The sequence below is a fragment of the Bos taurus genome, chromosome 13, assembly GCF_002263795.3.
Source record: "Bos taurus isolate L1 Dominette 01449 registration number 42190680 breed Hereford chromosome 13, ARS-UCD2.0, whole genome shotgun sequence".
NCBI lineage: Eukaryota > Metazoa > Chordata > Mammalia > Artiodactyla > Bovidae > Bos > Bos taurus.
The window spans coordinates 5,603,823-5,622,672 of record NC_037340.1 but is presented as its reverse complement, the minus strand read 5'-3'; the positions used below and the strand labels follow the sequence as shown (position 1 = coordinate 5,622,672).

Below are 18,850 nucleotides of genomic sequence, written 5' to 3'. Positions count from 1 at the left end.
TAAAATACAGAGCCCCGAGTGAGGAAGAGATATATTACTAGGCATTAAAATTACTCAACATGTGACTAAGTTTTAAATATTAGACTTGTGATAATTATGTTGGCATGGCTCCTAAACTGATTTTGACATTGTTTTCTATCCTGGTTATACCTACTGTATACTTAATTCCTTTAATAGTTATGAAAATCAATAAATCAGTCCTGGCACATTAGAACCACCTGGGTCATATTAAAAACTATCGATATCCAAGACCATTTGTATTAATTTCCTCAGGCTGCTGTTACAAAGTACCAGAAACTGGTTGTCTGAGAATAACAGAAATTTATTGTCTTATGGCCCCAGAGACTAGAAGTCTGAAAGTTATGTGCTCCCTTTGAAACCTGTAGGAGAAGGACCCCTTCTTGCCTCTTGCACCTGGCAGTCCCAGATGTTCCTTGTGGCCATATAAGTCCAATCTAATCAAGTCAGATACAATTTAGCAACTCAACAATAACAAATCCTACCTAGTGATCTCTTTACATCTCTTCACATAATCCCTCCTGCATGTCGTCCTTGTATTCAAATTTCCGCTTTTTATAAAGACACTAGTCATTTTAGATTAGGGTCCACCCTGAAGATCTTCGCTTAACTTGATTACCTCTTTAAGGATGCCATTTCCAAATTAGGTCACATTAAGAGGTACTGCGGAGAAGGCAATGGCACCCCACTCCAGTACTCTTGCCTGGAAAATCCCATGGATGGAGGAGCCTGGTGGGCTGTAGTCCATGGAGTCGCTAAGAGTCTGACACGACTGAGTGACTTCCCTTTCACTTTTCACTTTCATGCATCGGAGAAGGAAATGGCAACCCACTCCAGTGTTCTTGCCTGGAGAATCCCAGGGACGGCGGAGCCTGGTGGGCTGCCGTCTATGGGGTCGCACAGAGTCGGACATGACTGAAGTGAATTAGTAGTAGTTAGAGGTACTGAGCATTAGCATTTCAACATACCTATTTGAGGAGACACAACTGAAGCCCTGGGCCATCCCAGGCCAATTACATCAAAGTCTCTGGAGTGAGGCCAAGCACCAGTGTGTTGTAAGTGCCTCCAGGTGAGTCTACAGCTGGGATTGGGAATGACTGCCCTGAGGGAAGGTTTGCAAGGGCCTCCATTGTCATGGGACCTGCTAATACTGATGGTGATGAGTATTCAAGGAGACTTTGTTTGTTGCCTAAAGCATGAAAGCTGAAGGAATAGGAGATAAAGCTGTGCTGTTCTCAATCTTGAACATACATAATATAACCTAGGAGCTTTAAAAACACTGACTCCTGGATACTTTCAGACATTCTGATGTAAACTCTCTGAATGAGACTTGGGCATAGAGGATTTTAAAAGCGCCCACAGGTCATTATCCTACTGTGCAATCAAGATGAAGACCACTGTCTACAAAGAAAGATCTGTTATGAAGTGGCCAAGATGGTCCTCAAGACTGGAAGTATTGGGACAAGAGCCCCAGGCTCGTGATCACACACTTTGCTATTTCCTCTCACCTTCTTATCTTTTATTTATTTACTTATTTTGAGAATAGAGGTAATTTTATTTATATTTTTTAAATTTTATTTCTTTTAACACAAAACATTTTGTATTGAGGTATAGCCAATTGACAATGTTGTGAGTCCCTTCACTGTTCAACTGAAACTTCTTACCTTTTAAAACAGATTATTTTCCAACATCAAGCTGAGGGATCTTTCCATTCCTCATATAAATGCAAGCAAGTCTTTCTCATTGTCGACTTCAAAAATATTCACAACCTACAAGTTGAGAGTTATGCTTTATTTGGCGGGAATTTTTAGAACTTCAAGCCTGGGAGGTAGCATCTCACAAAATCCTGAGAAAACTGCTCCCAGGAGGCAGGGGGGCAGGGACAGATTATACAGAAGTTTACAGCAAAAGGCAGGTAATCCAAACCTCAAAAGATTAAAGGAAAATCAGATATGTCAAGTTGAGGTATTTACCGCTTTTCTATATATGGGAAGATGCAAGAGTCTGGGTTCATGGAAATCATTCCTTTGATATACACCTCAGCTAAAGTCGTGCACACTCATCTCACCTGAACTTTACTATATAATCTTCAAGATCTTTGCCCCTTCCCTTCCTCTCCTGTGATCCTTCTTTGCCTTCCATGGAGTCATTCTTTCCAATTTCCTATGAGGGCTCCTCCTTTTCACCTGCCAGTTAATTAAATATTTGTGTCCATTTTAGACCTAGTTTTGTCTTATTTTGGGTTAGTTTGAAGTATACAAAATGATGCTCTTCACAACCACAAGTGGATAAATACAGGTCAATCATACAGTTTAAGTTAATACCCTATGCCAGTGACATGTTAACCATACCACCCCTGGCTTTACTCTTTCCTGTGTATATGGTTGCTACTCAGACCAGTTGCCAAAGTATTGCAATATTTCCTGCCAATTGGTTCATTGCCCACTGCCCTCCCACTACCCTGACTGCCCTGCCTCCTTTCCTCGGATTCCTGACACCTCCCAAAGATCTAATAACTAAAAGGAAAACACTTGGCCTAACAGGGAACCCTGAGATTCTGCTTCAAGACTATGGCAACAATCTGTCCTGATAGGATGGTGTCCATGTTATACTGATTGTGGAATATTTTCATGTACCCCTATGTATTCATGATTTCCAAATGTATCCATCCATTGTTAAGAAATTATCTTGTCTTAGCCTCAGACCCATATTGCCACCTGACTCTCCCAACTTTAACATCAAATGGACACATCAGAGCCAACATGTTCACGATGGAATATCAAACCTCCCCTTCGAGACAGATTTTAACATTGGTTACCCCAATAAATTAAATCTCCAGGCACCCATGCCCTAGTGTAGACCCCTCTCACACTGACCCTGGGTTTGGCCATGGACTTGCCTTGGTCAGTGGGATGCTATCAAACATGGCGAAAGCAGCAGCTTAAGAAGTGCTTGTCCTCTTAGAACACTCCAGGGGGCACCTGCCAAGCTCTAAAGAAGCTCAGACTAGACTTCTGTATAATGAGGGCAGGTAGCAGGAGAGGCCATGGGGGCATTGTGGCCCCTGATGTTACTGAGAATTCCCACTGCATCCTGTCCAAATGTGTCACCTACAGAATCCTGAGATGTAAAATAGCTGTTGTTTTAAGCTTCTGCATTCTTAGACAGGGTTCTCCAGACAAACAGAACCAAGAACAGGATGTATGTGTATATATAAAGTAATTTTTTCCTTACTTATTTATTAGTTTACTGTAAAAAATTAGCTCATGCAGTTATGGAAACTGAAAAGTCCCAAGATTTACAAGGTGAGTCAGCCAGCTGCAGACCCAGGAAAGGTGATGGGTAGTTCCGGTCTGAGTCCAATGGCCAGAAAACCAGGAGTTCTGACAGTACAGTTCTAGTCCAAGGGACAGGAAACTCAAGACTCAGAAAGATTGATGTTTCCATGTCAGTCTGAAGGTAAGAAGATGCCCAATCCCAGTTTCAAGGTGGTTAGACAGTAGGAATTCCCTCTAACTCAGGGAAAGGCAGACTTTTTGTTCTACCCAGGCTTTAATTGATTGGATGAAGCCCACACACATGAGGGAGGCAGTTTACTTTACTCAGGCTACCAACAAAATGTTAGTTTATCCAAAAACACCCTCACAGAAACACTCAGAAAAGCATTTGACTGAATATCTAGACATCCCCTGACTCAGTTCAGTTCAATTCAGTTACTCAGTCATGTTCAGCTTGTTGCAAACCCATGGACTTGCAGCACACCAGGACTCCCTGTCCATTTCCACTCTCAGAGTTTACTCAAACTCATGTCCATTGAGTTGGTGATGCCATCCAACCATCTCATCCTCTGTCGTCCCCTTCTCCTGCCTTCAATCTTTCCCAGTATCTGGGTCTTTTCCAGTGAGTCACTCTACACATCAGGTGGCCAAAGGATTGGAGTTTCAGCTTCAACATCAGTCATTCCAATTAATATTCAGGACTGATTTCCTTTAGAATGGACTGGTTGGATCTCCTTGCAGTCCAAGGGACTCTCAAGAGTCTTCTCCAACACCACAGTTCAAAAGCATCAATTATTCAGTGCTCAGCTTTCCTTATAGTCCAACTCTCACATCCATACATGACTACTGGAAAAACAATAACTGACTAGACACAGCCTTATTGGCAAAGTAATGTCTCTGCTTTTTAATATGCTGTCTAGGTTGGTCATAACTTTTCTTCCAAGGAGAAAGAGTCTTTTTATTTCATGGCTGCAGTGATTTTGGAGCCCCCAAAAATAAAGTCTGTCACTGTTTCCACTGTTTCCCCATCTATTTGCTAGAAGTGATATGACCAGATGCCATGATCTCAGTTATCTGAATGTCAAGTTTTAAGCCAACTTTTTCACTCTCCTCTTTCACTTTCATCAAGAGACTCTTTAGTTCTTCTTCACTTTCTGCCATAAGGGTGCTGTCTTCTGCATACCTGAGGTTATTGATGTTTCTCCCAGAAATATTGATTTCAGCTTGTGTTTCATCCAGCCCAGCGATTCTCATGATGTACTCTGAAATTAAGTTAAATAAGGAGGGTGCGTTCCCAATTTGGAACTAGTCTGTTGTTTCATGTCCAGTTCTAACTGTTGCTTCCTGACTTGCCTACATATTTCTCAAGTGGCAGGTCAGGTGGTCTGGTATTCCCATCTCTTTCACAGTTTGTTGTGGTCCACATATTCAAAGGCTTTAGCCTAGTCAAAGCAGAATTAGACATTTACCTGGAAGTCTCTTGATTTTTCAATGATCCAACAGATGTTGACAATTTGATCTCTGGTTCTTCTGCCTTTTCTAAATCCAGCTTAAACATCTGGAAGTTCATGGTTCACATACTGTTAAAGCCTGGCTTGGAGAATTTTGAGCATTACATTACTAGCTTGTGAGATGAGTGCAATTGTGCAGTAGTTTGAGCATCCTTTGGCATTGCCTTTCTTTAGGATCGGAATGAAAACTGACCTTTTCCAGGCCTGTGGACACTGCTGAGTTTTCGAAATTTGCTGGCATATTGAGTGCAGCACTTTCACAGCATCATCTTTTAGGATTTGAAATAGCTCAACTGGAATTCCATCAACTCCACTAGCTTTGTTAGTAATGATGCTTCCTAAGGCCCCCTTGACTTAGCATTCCAGGGTGTCTGGCTCTAGGTGAGTGATCACATCATCATGATTATCTGTGTCATGAAGATTTTTTTGTATAGTTCTGTGTATTCTTGCCACCTCTTCTTAACACCTTCAGCTTCTGTTAGGTCCATACCGTTTCTGTCCTTTATTGTACCCATCTTCACATGAAATGTTCCTTTGGTTTCTCTAATTTTCTTCAAGAGATCTCTAGACTTTGCCATTCTATTGTTTTCCTCTATTTCTTTGCATTGATCACTGAGGAAGGCTTTCTTATCTCTCCTTGCTATTCTTTGGAACTCTGCATTCAGATGGTTATATCTTTCCTTTTCTCCTTTGCCTTTCACTTCTCTTCTATTCACAGCAATTTGTAAGGCCTCTTCAGGCAACCGCTTTGCCTTTTTGCATTTCTTTTCCTTGGGGATCGTCTTGATCCCTGCCTCTGTACAATGTCACAAACCTCCATTCATAGTTCTTCAGGCACTCTGTCTGTTAGATCTAATCCCTTGAATATATTTGTCACCTCCATGGTATAAATGTAAGGGATTTGATTTAGGTTATACCTGAATGGTCTAGTGGTTTTGCCCACTTTCCTCAATTTAAGTCTGAATTCAGCAATAAGGAGTTCATGATCTGTGCCCCAGTCAGATCCCGGTCTTGTTTTTGCTGACTGTGTAGAACTTCTCCATTGTTGGTGGCAGAGAATATAATCAATCTGATTTCAGTGTTGACCACCTGGTGATGTCCATGTTTAGAGTCTTCTCTTGTGTTGTTGGAAGAGGATCTTTGCTATGAGCAGTGCATTCTCTTGGCAAACCTCAATTAGCCTTTGCCCTGCTTCATTCCATATTCCAAGGCCAAATTTGCCTGCTACTCCAGGTGTTTCTTGAGTCCCCACTTTTGCATTCCAGTCCCCTATAATGAAAAAGACATCTTTTTTGGGGTGTTAGTTCTAGAAGGTCTTGTAGGTCTTCTAGAACCATTCAACTTCAGCTTCTTCAGCATTACTGGTCAGGGCATAGACTTAGATTACTGTGATATTGAATGGTTTGCCTTGGAAACGAATAGACTCACTCAAGTTGGTACATAAAATTAACTATCACAACTTCTAATCTTTGAGTGGTTTATTGGGCCTCAATAAATGACAGAAAAGCTGGTATTCCTTCCATGATACGATACAGGACTGATCTATATAATATAGACTCAAATCTACCCCTTATACAATATGACACACTTTGAGAAATGACATTACCATTAAGGGAATGAATCCAAAAGCTAGGCTTATTTTAGAATAATATTTTCCCTCATTTACACTTGATTATTAATATGTGATCCTTCTACCTCCTTATCAGTTTCATAAGGCTCTTTAACCTCACCGCCATGGCCCTTGGTGGCACAGAAGTGGCACACACATGGGACTACGCTGTCTCTGCTCCATTCAAGGGCAAATCCATCAAGCCTCAGTGTTCAGCTCACCCAGGAAAGCGGCCACATAATTCTCCTCAACATTCCACTGCAGGCATGTGAATCGGTCACATGGTGTGCAGCTTGTTTGCTCTCCCTGTTCTAGACCCTCCTGATTTATCACCTGTATTAAAGCAAAAGCCATTCTGCAGGTTACACTAACCTCTCCTCCCACTACCCAAATCAATTTATCTTCTGCCTTTTAAAAAGATTACCAAATTCATCTTCCTAACATGCATTTGAAGTTGTCCGGGTTGCCAACTGTGCTCACCCAGGGCTCCCAGGTTTTCGGGTGTGTTAGATTGTTTGCAAAGATGGCTCCAGTTCTCTGCACTTTCCAAATCCATGTCCCATGTGACGTGATGTTTCATCTCCTCCCATCAAGAAATAAAATCTGTTTCTCCATCTGTGAATCTTAGGGGCCTGGTGACTTCCTAGGAACAGGAGAGGTGATATGGTGGAGATTCTCAGCCTTGGCCTCATGAGGTTTTGTGCATGTGCCCTCCCTTGGAACCCTGCCACTGGCCTGGGAATGAACCTGGGCTAGCCTGCTGTGGAGGAAATAACATGGAATGGAGCCACATCCTCCAGCTAAGCAACCCCAGACACATCAAAGGGCATAGCCAAGTCAGCTAAGCCACCTGACTACTCACAGCTGAGCAGAAGTAGATCATTATAGCAGTAGCCCCCAATCATTTTGGGACCAGGGACCAGGTTTAATGGAAGAAAAGTTTTCCACAGACCAGGGGTAGGGGGATGGTTTCAGGATGATTCAAACACATTATATTTATTGTGCACTTTATTTCTATTTATTACATCAGCTCTACCTTAGATCATCAGCCATTGAATCCTGGAGGTTGAGGACCCCTGTTACAGAACAAGCCATAGCCACTCATGTGACCCAAAGACTGGTGAGGTTTTGTGGATGGTTCTTATACAGCATCTCATGGCCATAGGTCATTGATTCAAGATTTGCCTTACTCTTTGCGACCCCATGGACTGCAGCCCACCAGGCTCCTGTGTCCATGAGATTTTCCAGGCAAGGATACTGGAGTGGGTTGCCATTTCCTTCTCCAGCAAGTCCATCACACCCCTATTTTCATTATAAAAGAAAAAATACAGTAAGAGAACTCATCCAACTTCACCAAGGAACCAAATAAAAGAGCCAGAAAACCTGTTGGTGGCTATTGAAGGAAAAGCTTTATTAACAAGTCTACAAGAACACAAGGGGGCACCTGCCAAGCCAATGATGCTGGTGCTAGCGCTTGCATCATGAGTTGGAGACAAAGCCTGCATCAGCACCACAGTGTCCTCAGAATCTTCAAAGGCCGTGTGGCAGCATCAGAGGCCTCGGCAGCTGACATCCCTGCAGGGAACTGAAGCAGGTGAAATGGCAGACACCCCGTGGTAGCTCAGAGGACTGTGACTGTGAGAACATTGCAGACGAGGCTGGGAGACTGTCAGCAATGAAAGCAGACACCTTGAAAGGTCCTGCCAAAGAAAGAATGCCTTGAGATGATGTTTTTGACTCTATCTTACTCCACCACCTGGTGTGGACTTGAAAATAATGATTTATAAAATCTGAAATTGTTCAATAATTCTCCTTTATTCTCTCTCAAAAAAACAAAACAAAAAAAACAGCTGGTTAACCCTGAAGGACAAGTTCATTCACCTCTCGCCTCATATGGATGCAAGACAATGCACACACAAGCTGTTCACCTGCATCCTCTCTGCCTCCCCTTACTCTCCCACACCTCTTAGATCATTCATTCCCTGCCATGACAGCTGGAAAAGTGAATTCCTTCCTGAAAGATCATCTCATAAGCCTCATAGTTCCCCTCCCTCTGGGACACAGGATTTTATGCAGAGAGAAGAAACTAAAGTTCTTTGCTTCAAGCTACAGTATAAGCAGGGGTATGGTGTTCCCTTCCCTTTACCAGAAGCAAAAATTAAACTTGTTGCTGCACAAAGAAAAAATGGCCATAAATTCATTTGACTTCTCAGGTGGTGCTAGTGGTAAAGAACCCACCTGCCAATTCAGGAGACATAAAAGACTGAGGTTTGATCCTTGGGTCAGGAAGACCCCCTGGAAGAAACCATGGCAACCCACTCCAGTATTCTTGCCTGGAGAATCCCATGGACAGAGGAGCCAGGAAGTCTCTAGTTTATAAGGTCACAAAGAGCCGGACATGACTAAAGTGACTTAGCGTGCACACACACACACACACACACGCACAAATTCATTGCAGATCCTACCATTAAAAAAGAAGTCTATTTTTCCCCTCCTTGAAGCTGGGCTTGGTCATGTGACTTGCTTTGGCCAACAGGACATAAGCAAATGCCATGCAAAGAAATAGCAGGTTGAAGGCGCCCAAGCCAGCCTGCCAGAGAAGCCATGTTGGGGAAAACCAAAGCGCCCGACCTTCAGTCCACCACCCTCCAGACACGTGAGTGAGGGCATCCTTACCCACCCAGTTGACAGGGTCAGTTGCCACATGAGCAAAGCTTAGGCAAGAGAGGCTGAAGGATGGCCCAGTCTAGTCCAGTTCAAATTGCCAACCCACAAATTTGTGAGCAGATAAATGACTGTTGGCATAAGCCACTAAGTTTTGGAATAGCTTATTTATGCAGCAAACCCTAGTGGACACATCACTAAAAACAAGGTATCGGATGTCAGAGGTGAATGATGCAGTGGGGAGCCATTACATCTCCTCATATAAGGTGAGCTTCCCAAACCACAGCAAATCGTAATGGGGACAGGATGGAAGGATTTACTTCTGTCTCTGTCATCAGAATCTTATTTTAAAAGCCCAAGGGGAAAGGAAGATAAAACAAACAACAATAAAAAATACAAAGTGAAATCAAAATAATAGCTCCTCTCAAATCTTAGAAAATGAAACAGGTGTATTTTTCTGCAGAGTAGTTCTGCTTATGTAAACGATGTGGCTGCCCATCGTTTTTTTTCCTCCTCTTTGGTTTAATAAAAAAATTCAGAATCAAGTTTAGGTCCTACTTCTAAGAAATGACTAGGACTTCCCAGAATTCAATGTACTGGTCATTTACTTATTCGGGTGTGGGGCTTATTTTCCACATATTGTACAAACTTTTACTTCTATTCCACCTCATTTTCACCTTTTTCCAGAATATATTTGCCTTTGAAACACTCCAAATGCCTTTTGAATGAAGACTTGACATAGGTAACATTTACTTATTGAATTATTTCTATTTTGAATCAGAGGCACATCTTAAATTGAGGTGACCACAACATCCAGTCTTTGTTTTCTCTTTCTACTTTTTCCCACGTGGTGATGGAACGAGTCATGGGAAGGGAGGAGGAAGTGGGAAATAGAGGTGGTAAAACATTTTGCAATTTTCCAAGTGCTAGATGTAATCTAAGAGATGTGCATTTTCCATCGAAATAGTTTTCTCCATAACAGTGCACACTCTTATTAGAGCTGTAATTTTGCTGACAGAGCCCAGAGTTGCTTCACTCAGCATTCTGCACTTAGAAGAATACACACACACACACACACACACACACACACACACACACACCCACATTCATCACTATGCTTTGATTTGCCCAGTCTCTTATTTATTTATTTTTCTGAGATCCATAGCCTTCCTTGTGGCTATCAACATTTCCAAATGATTCTGGGACTGACCGCACTTGCATGAAGTTATTTGAATTTTGATCTGTATCTTTAATTAGGCACATTGCTTTGAATGCATTCATTTGAGTAGTGTAGTCAAACAGCTATTGTTTTGTTTTTTGTTTTTCTGTAATGTGAGTAAAAAAATTAATAGGATTTAGGGATTAGCTTGAATGTCTTCTTTTATGTGACCTAGATAATATAGTGTCTTATTATGACTGCATTCCTGACAATAAAGTATACAGTGTTTTCCAATGAGTTAAAACAGTAGCTATATAAATACAAAACATATTACTCATATCTATTGTGCATCCAGTCGTCCATTATTAATATTAATCATCTTTGCTTTCTTCCATGGAGCTTAAAGTCCCATGTATTTTACAATCAAAACTGTCAAGAATTATAACACTACTCTATGTGATCTCTATAAAACGAGATATAAATGCCAATCAAAGAGGCCATTGGTTGCTTCATTTATATTCAAAGTGCTCTGCCCATAAATTACATTAATAGTTTGTATTCTCCTTACCTTGTCTCAGAAGGAGCTCAAGGCATGTTTGACCCTTTCATTCTTATAACCTTTGCTTGGGGAGAAAGCCACCCTGGCAGGCCCTGGGCTCCCCTTTGCCTCATACACACCCAACAAGGAAAACAGGGCCCTGTCTGCCTCTTTCCTGTACATTTCCAGATTCAAGATCCTGATTTAAGAGGGAGCAATGTGTGACTCAGGGGACACATCTAGGTCACCACCACAATCCTCTCCACCAAATCAGAGCTCTTTGGGGCCATATTTATTGCTTCTCTTTTCTTTGGCAGAGAAGAAAAATTTATAAACACAATATCCATTGAAATGTCATCATCAACCCATCTCAGAGTGGACTCCTTTTGAACTCCTGGAATAATATATTAGATGATGGAGTCCAGGGTATTCCAGCTTAATACCAACTTGTATTCTTTAGTGAATGCTATTTGAGCAAAATTGAATTCAATAATATATTCAACTTAGAGCATCCTTTCAGTTCAGTTCAGTTCAGTAGCTCAGTTGGGTCCAACTCTTTGTGACCCATGAACTGCAGCATGCCAGGCCTCCCTGTCCATCACCAACTCCTGGAGTCCACCCAAACCCTTGTCCATTGAGTCAGTGATGCCATCCAACCATCTCATCCTCTGTCATCCCCTTCTTTTCCTGCCCTCAATCTTTCCCAGCATCAGGGTCTTTTCCAATGAGTCATCTCTTCACATCATGAGGCCAAAGTATTGGAGTTTCAGCTTCAACATCAGTCTTTCCAATGAACACCCAGGACTGATTTCCTTTAGGATGGACTGGTTGAATCTCCTTGCAGTCCAAGGGACTCTCAAGAGTCTTCTTCAACACCACAGTTCAAAAGCATCAATTCTTCGGCGCTTAATTTTCTTTATAGTCCAATTCTCACATCCATACATGACCACTGGAAAAGCCATAGCCTTAACTAGATGGACCTTTGTTGGCAAAGTAATGTCTCTGCTTTTTAATGTCTCTGCTGTCTAGTTTGGTTATAACTTTCCTTCCAAGGAGTAAGCATCTTTTAATTTCATGGCTGCAGTCACCATCTGCAGTGATTTTGGAGCCCAGAAAAATAAAATCAGCCACTGTTTCCACTATTTCCCCATTTATTTGCTATGAAGTGATGAGACCAGATGCCATGATCTTAGTTTTCTGAATGCTGAGCTTTAAGCCAACTTTTTCACTCTCCTCTTTCACTTTCATCAAGAGGCTCTTTAGTTCCTCTTCACTTTCTGCCATAAGAGTGGTGTCATCTGCATATCTGAGGTTATTGATATTTCTCCTGGCATCCTTTACTAATCCATTTTGAGATGTTAATACTCTAGGTACCTCCAGAGAATGTGCTAACAAGCACAAGGCAGTGAAACAAGAGAGGTCATTCCTCAAAGACAGCAAAAGTGCCCAACTGACTGCCTGATAATACATGAAGTACGTGTCTTCCTGCTTTCTTCCCATTTCTTAAGACATCTATTATCTGAATTGTGAACACTGAACCACGCTGGGGGAAAGCCACCTTCCACCAACCTATAGATCAATCCCTTCAGATGACAAATGACAGAGGGAAGATCAGGCTGGCACTCAGAGGTTCACTGTCAGAGCCCTGTCCTAGGCATCCCCCACCATTTCTCCTCTTTCTCTTCTGATAACTCCCTGGCTCTAATTGGAGGCAGGAGCAGCACTGTTAGTACAGGATTTAATATCAATACTGGCTGGCACTGTTCTTTTGTAGATGAGGAGAGATTCCTGGCACTGTCCTCAAGACCAAAGAAAATGAGAATAATCACTACTGCCGTGTCTTATGTTTTATGAGGGTAGTTGTTCACTAATTTACTCAAACAAACATTGAGCCCATACTATGTACCAGGCACTCTTCCAGTTTGGGAAAAAGAGCAATGAACAAAACAGACAGAAACCCCTCCCTTAGTGGAAGTTTAAAATGTAAGGAGAGGAACAGTACAAAAACCAAATAATAAGTAAAACTGCTGCTGCTACTGCTGCTAAGTCGCTACAGTCGTGTCCGACTCTGTGCAACCCCTTAGACAGCAGCCCACCAGGCTCCGCCGCCCCTGGGATTCTCCAGGCAAGAACACTGGAGTGGGTTGCCATTTCCTTCTCCAATAAGTAAAACATACAGTACATAAATGGTGTTGTGTACTATTGAGAAAAAGAAAGCAGGGGATGGATTAGGACATGGGTTTTCATTGGCACAGGACACTCAGGGAAGACCATGCAGTGGAGAAAATATTTGGGTCAAGCACCCAAGTTGTTGATGAAGTGAGGAATGTGCTTATCCAGGGGAAGAGCAGTATATTAATAAACAGAAAGCAAACGTCAAGCACTGAGACAGAACACATCTGGTGTGGTGCAGGAACAGCCCAGGTTTGGTGGGCCTCAGTAGGGAGAGGCCAACACCAAGGCTCTCACAAGCGCAGGGCCATCCATTTGCCATGAAGAAGGGGCCATGATTAGGGATGTATTTGACCCCACAGTCATCCGGGATGAACCACTCTGCCACCATATTTTCACATTCTTTCACGTTAAACTCAGTAATCCCCCACTTCTTTGAGATGTGGATCTTCTGGTGGCCAGGTAACTTGAAGTTGACCCTGCAGAGGGACTCAATCACGTGCTCCTTGTTCTGCAGCTTCATGTGGATAGATGTTACTAACCAAGCACTGTGTACCCTGGGGTTTTCCAAAGGCACTGCACAAACCTGTCTCCAGTCTAGAATGGAGATAGCATGCCAGTCGCAGGCCAGTCATGAATGTCCAATGGAAAGAACCATCTCCAGGGTTCCTTAGCGCAACCTGCAGAGGCAAAATATACCACCAAGGAGGCTGCTGTTTGCAGCCATTGCACACAGCATCCCCACAGCCCAGGTTTGATATTCCAAAGATGGCCACCATGATAGTCCCTTCCTGCAAGACCTTCCAGAGCCTTGACATTTCTGTCCTCTGTTAAGAGTCTGTGTCTCCTCCCCTTGAATCCGAATGAGCTTTTGTGATTGCCCTGACTTGTAGCTTATGGCTTGTCTGATAGAAGTGATGCTAGGTGACTTCCAGGCTTGGGCATAAAAGGCAGAACAGCTTCTGCTGAGCTCTCTTTCTTGGATGCTGGAAACAGTTCCAGCCACCATGGTGTGAGGAAGCCCAGCCACGGGAAGCTGAGCGTCTAGTGGACAGCACAGCCCAGGCGAGGAGCAGAAGCAGATGCTCCAGACCCAGGGCCGAGCCCCTCACCTGACACTGGGAACAGCAGCGCTGAACCTTCTCCAAGGACCCCAGAGCAAACTGCAGGGCTGTGAGAAGGCTGAATGATTGTCATTTTCAACCATTTTGTTTTGGGGTGGTCAGGGGGCTGGATGGCCAAAACAAGTGAAGTAGGCAGTGGGTTAGGATACAGTTAAGGGACAGAATGGGCCAGTCTTTGGGGCCTTTTACACACTAAGGCTAATGCTTTGCCTTTCACTCTAACGGGAAAGCCACCAGGCTGATACACAGATGCTGGTCACTGTCTCTGTCCTCGATGTCATCAAGAAGACAATGTCCAGTGGGTACACGGCTCCTTCCTTTGGACAGAGAGTCTTTCCAAGAGAAGGAGCCTTCCTTTTGCAGGCCATATTTTGCACTCACAGTGACAAACTCACTCAGAGATGGATCTGACCTTCCCATTTCCTGTCACAAAATTTCAATAGTTGCCTCTATGGTAAGCACCAACCCTCTGTGTCACTGAGAGACTTCAACCTCAAAACCCATATAGGTTTTAGCCAACTTAGACCCATAGGTGCCCAAATGGGCTGAGACAAAGAGTGCTTCCCACTGTGGCTTCTGGAGGTTGTTCTCCCTCTGGTTCAATAAGCCTCTCCATCAGCTGACTTTGGGGGACTGCAGCGTGGCCCACCTGGCATGGAGACATTTGCTTTATCATGTGGGAGGGCAGGTAAGTGCAGTGCCAGCAACAGAGTATTTTTCAATGCTGAAAGGCTCAGAAAGAAGAGCACTGAAAGAAACCACCCTTCTTTTAAAAACCTGAAGTACAATTGATTTACAATATTGTGTTAGTTTCATAAAAGAATCCATCCTTGCTGACATCTTCGACAGGTTAATGCACCCATGTGAGGTGCAATATGTGCTGTCTTTGGGGCTGATTTTATAAGCTTGCTCAGTTTGGTAAGTTTGTAAAATTGATCAGCCTCCCCAAAATGGGGCAGGTGAAACCCAGCGATGATGGCAGCCACAATGAGTCTGGAGGCAGTGTGCCTACCACTCCTGAGTCACACAGGGGCTAGGATCCTGGCTGGCCCAGCCTGGGGCAATGCTGAGGATTCTTCATTAAGGTCCAGAATGAGCCAAAATAAACTCTCTTCTACTGAGTTATTGAGTTTGAGGCAACTGCTAAGAGTGATCAGTTTCCACAAATTACGTTCTGTTCCTGGGCAGATTCAAAGGGAACATTCGGGTAGGTGGATGAGCAACAAGATTCAACAAAAACACCCTTAAGATTAGGCCAGTCAGGAAGAAATAACTTCTGTTCTTGTCATTTTATTTTGTGTTAACCAGTTCACCTAATGGTAGTTTGTGAGATGCTGAATAGTATTTTGGATAAATGTCTTAGGGAGTTGCCTTGAGAACCTTAATATTCTCACCCACACTGGCATGAAGGAAGGTTGTACTGCCACCGAAAGACATGCCAGACAGAAGAATGATGACACACATTTCAGCTTGGGATTTGTTCCCATAAATTCGAGGTCATATCATTTCATCAGAGGGATGTTAAGCCTTTCTTAAGACAACCAGTCAAAGAAAGTGAGAACTAGAGGGTCCCTTCCAGATGTTCTCCTCATTTCACAGGTGAGAGTCCTGAGTCCCAGAACAGATAAATGCCTTAGTTAAGGTCCTTAGGTGTTTGGAGGTCAATAGCCATACAGTTTAAGTCTTAGGGTTTGGGTCCTTTAACATTACTGTGGTTGCTGATAGCAGAAGCCAGTTACTCCAACATCATGCAGCATCAGCACCTGGTATACAAAAGGCAACACATAATGGCACCCTCCCCACATAAGGCTGTGAGATCTTTGATGGCAGAGTTAGGTTTTGTTTATGCTCAACTCCCCAGTGCCTTCCCACAATAGGGGATCATTTGTAATAGATAAGTGGACAGACATTGGATTCCTGACACACTAAAAATGTTAATTTTTTGTTGTTTCTTATTGCTGGAAAACCAATTTATTAAATATTTATTGACTGCCCATTCTTTCTCATTCATTCAGTAGATGTGGCTGAGCATCTTCTATGTGCTCAGTGAGTGGATACAGGAGTGAGCAAAGCAGATGGAACCCCTGGTCTTGTGGAGTTGACACACCTATGACTGTGTCCAGCAATAGCTGAGCAGCCAAAATGGTCAACCTGCCTTGACACACCAGATTCACAGTCAATCAGATGGGCCAGCTTAGATACTTTAAAAAGCTAGACAGCTGTTCAAGACAGAATGGTGTCAGTGGGTTCAGATAATAAGTTTTATGGCTGTTCAAAGAATAGAAGGATTGATGTAGCCAAAACAGTTTTAGGAGCCCCCCCAAGGACAGTTTAGAGTAGTTTCTTGAGAATATGGTAGGATTCAAAAGATAGGGAGAAGAGAAAGCAGATGGCATGCCAAGGAGGTGAAGGAAGAGACAAGAACAACATGAGTGTGATTAATGGGCCAAGGATGATTCTAGTCCAGCCAGATTCTAGATCAGAGAAAGTGAAACTAAGTGCAAAATGTTGGGCCAGATGGTGAAGGCACCAGTCATAGAAAAACCCAAGGAGAAAACAATTTCTTTAATACGCACTTTGAAAACTGGCTGGGGAGTGAATGACAGGTCTTCTGCAGGTATATAATCTACTTCACTGTGTTTCTATCCTGCTTGAAGGTATACAGGAAATTACGCTTCCATTATCTTTCCATCCTCTTCAGAGCAACACCTCTTCAGGTAAGTGAAAAGTGAAAGTGAAGTCGCTCAGTTGTGTCCGACTCTTTGCAACTCCGTGGACTGTAGCCTACCAGGCTCCTCCGCCCATGGGATTCTCCAGGCAAGAATACTGGAGTGGGTTGCCATTTCCTTCTCCAGAGGATCTTCCTGACCCAGGGATCGAACACAGGTCTCCCACATTGCAGGCAGACGTTTTAACCTCTGAGTCACCAGGGAAGCCCTCTTCAGGTAAGAAAACCTGCAAAACTACAGTAATTAGAATGGATTGTCAAAACATAAGGGATCAAATGTCCACTTTCTTAGAACATACCCCAGATGTTCATACTTCATAATTAATACTCCACAGCTAATACTTTAGAAAATAGATTTCAAGTATGTGCTTTCACTTGTCCATCTATTTGTGGATCTACTGTCTGCAATTCGAGTCCAGAGCACAAATATAATAGAAGTGAATTAGACATTTAAAAGTAGAGATAGGTACATATTTTATGTAAATATATGTATACCATAGCTATAGGCCAAACTTCAAATACTATAATGAAGAGGTGTAGAATGAGGTGGGGGTGGGGGGGTGGGGGGGAAATGGACAGATCTGTGATTAAATATCAAACTCTTAAATTAACCACTTTGACAAATCAGTTGTCCTCCCATAAAGTTATGGGTTCCATCTAATTAACAGATCCAGGGCACTCTTGGCCTCCATTATTGGCTTCCTTACAAGGAAGCATACATGGCCCTTGAACCTTCAGGTCTCTCCCTGCTCTGACTCCAGGCCAGCTCTGTGACTTGTGTTGGCCAACAGAATGTGTTAGCGTGAAGCCCTGTTAGTTCTGAGCCTAGAACTCGAGGGATTTGTGTATTTCTGCTCTGTTTCTTGGATCTCTGGCAAGCCACGATCTGAACATACCAGAGGAGGAGAGACCCCATGGAGCAGAGCTCAATTGTCCAGCCTTGACTCCCTTAGATCAGTCAGCAGCCAGCAGACCCTCAGCCATGTGAGAACCTGGCCAAGATTATCAGAACCACCTCAAGACACAGCTGGCCCCCAGATGCATGAGTAAGCCCAGCCTATATCAAAAATACCATCCAGCTGATCCTCAGACGCAGAAGGTCTAGTAACAAAAGTCTTGTTTTAGTCCATTGAGCTTGAAGTGGACTGTTGAGTAGTAATAACTCTCTGATAAAGACTAGTTCCTGGCTGTACATAAGAGCCTCCCAAGAGTTTTAAAATATACCAATCACTTCTCTTTATGCTGAAATTCTGTTTAATCCACCTAGATATTCTTTTATTTTGTTCTATTTAAGTTTCTCAGGTTTCTAACATGCAGCCAGAGTCAAAACAACTTGGCTAGAAATTTGCTTCCTCTGACTTCTCCAAGTATTAAAAATCTAGGTGAGTGGGTCTTTCTTGTCGTGGGCCTGGATGATACTAAAGTGTGTTTGCTCTTGCACATGGTATCACTGAGAACAAGGCAAATCTGTCTACCTACATGCAGATGGTCCTCTACATGTCCATCAGTCTGTACAGGCAAGAAAACAGTGATTTTTGTCCAGTATCCAGGACTATCACTTATGGGATGGTTGAGAGAATTCATCCCCCAGAGGCAGCCCCTATCTTCCCTCTGGAAGCTGGTTTAAACACATATAAACATTTTTGCTATTGTACCTAATATTTAGATCAGGCTGTGAATCTGGCAAAATGAGGTTCAAAGGGAGGGTAACAGCTGTAGATCACTGGGGAATATGGGAGGGACTGTTAGACGGTTTTTATGTTCTAATTAAGAATGCATCAGAGAGTTGCTTTGTGACATTATGTGACCAACCGGGAGGAGGGAGCTTGATAGCATTTTATTTGAGTAAGATGGCATCATCGACTCAGTGGACATGAGTTTCTCAGAGCAAACTCCGGGAGATGGTGAAGGACAGGGGACTCAGGTGTGCTGCAGTCCATGGGGTTGCAGAGTTGGACAACACTGAGTGACTGAACAACAACAAGATCCACGTGGCAGATCCCTTGGTGCCTCTCTTCCCTGGGCGGGTGTGCCCTTCCCCAGCTGTGG

At 43.1% G+C, this 18,850-nt stretch overlaps 1 pseudogene; it reads right to left on the bottom strand.

Annotated features, from left to right (window-relative positions):
* Nucleotides 1-13,601: 13,601 nt before the first annotated feature.
* On the bottom strand, nucleotides 13,602-13,746 carry LOC112449453 (uncharacterized; annotated as a pseudogene).
* Nucleotides 13,747-18,850: the final 5,104 nt, after the last annotated feature.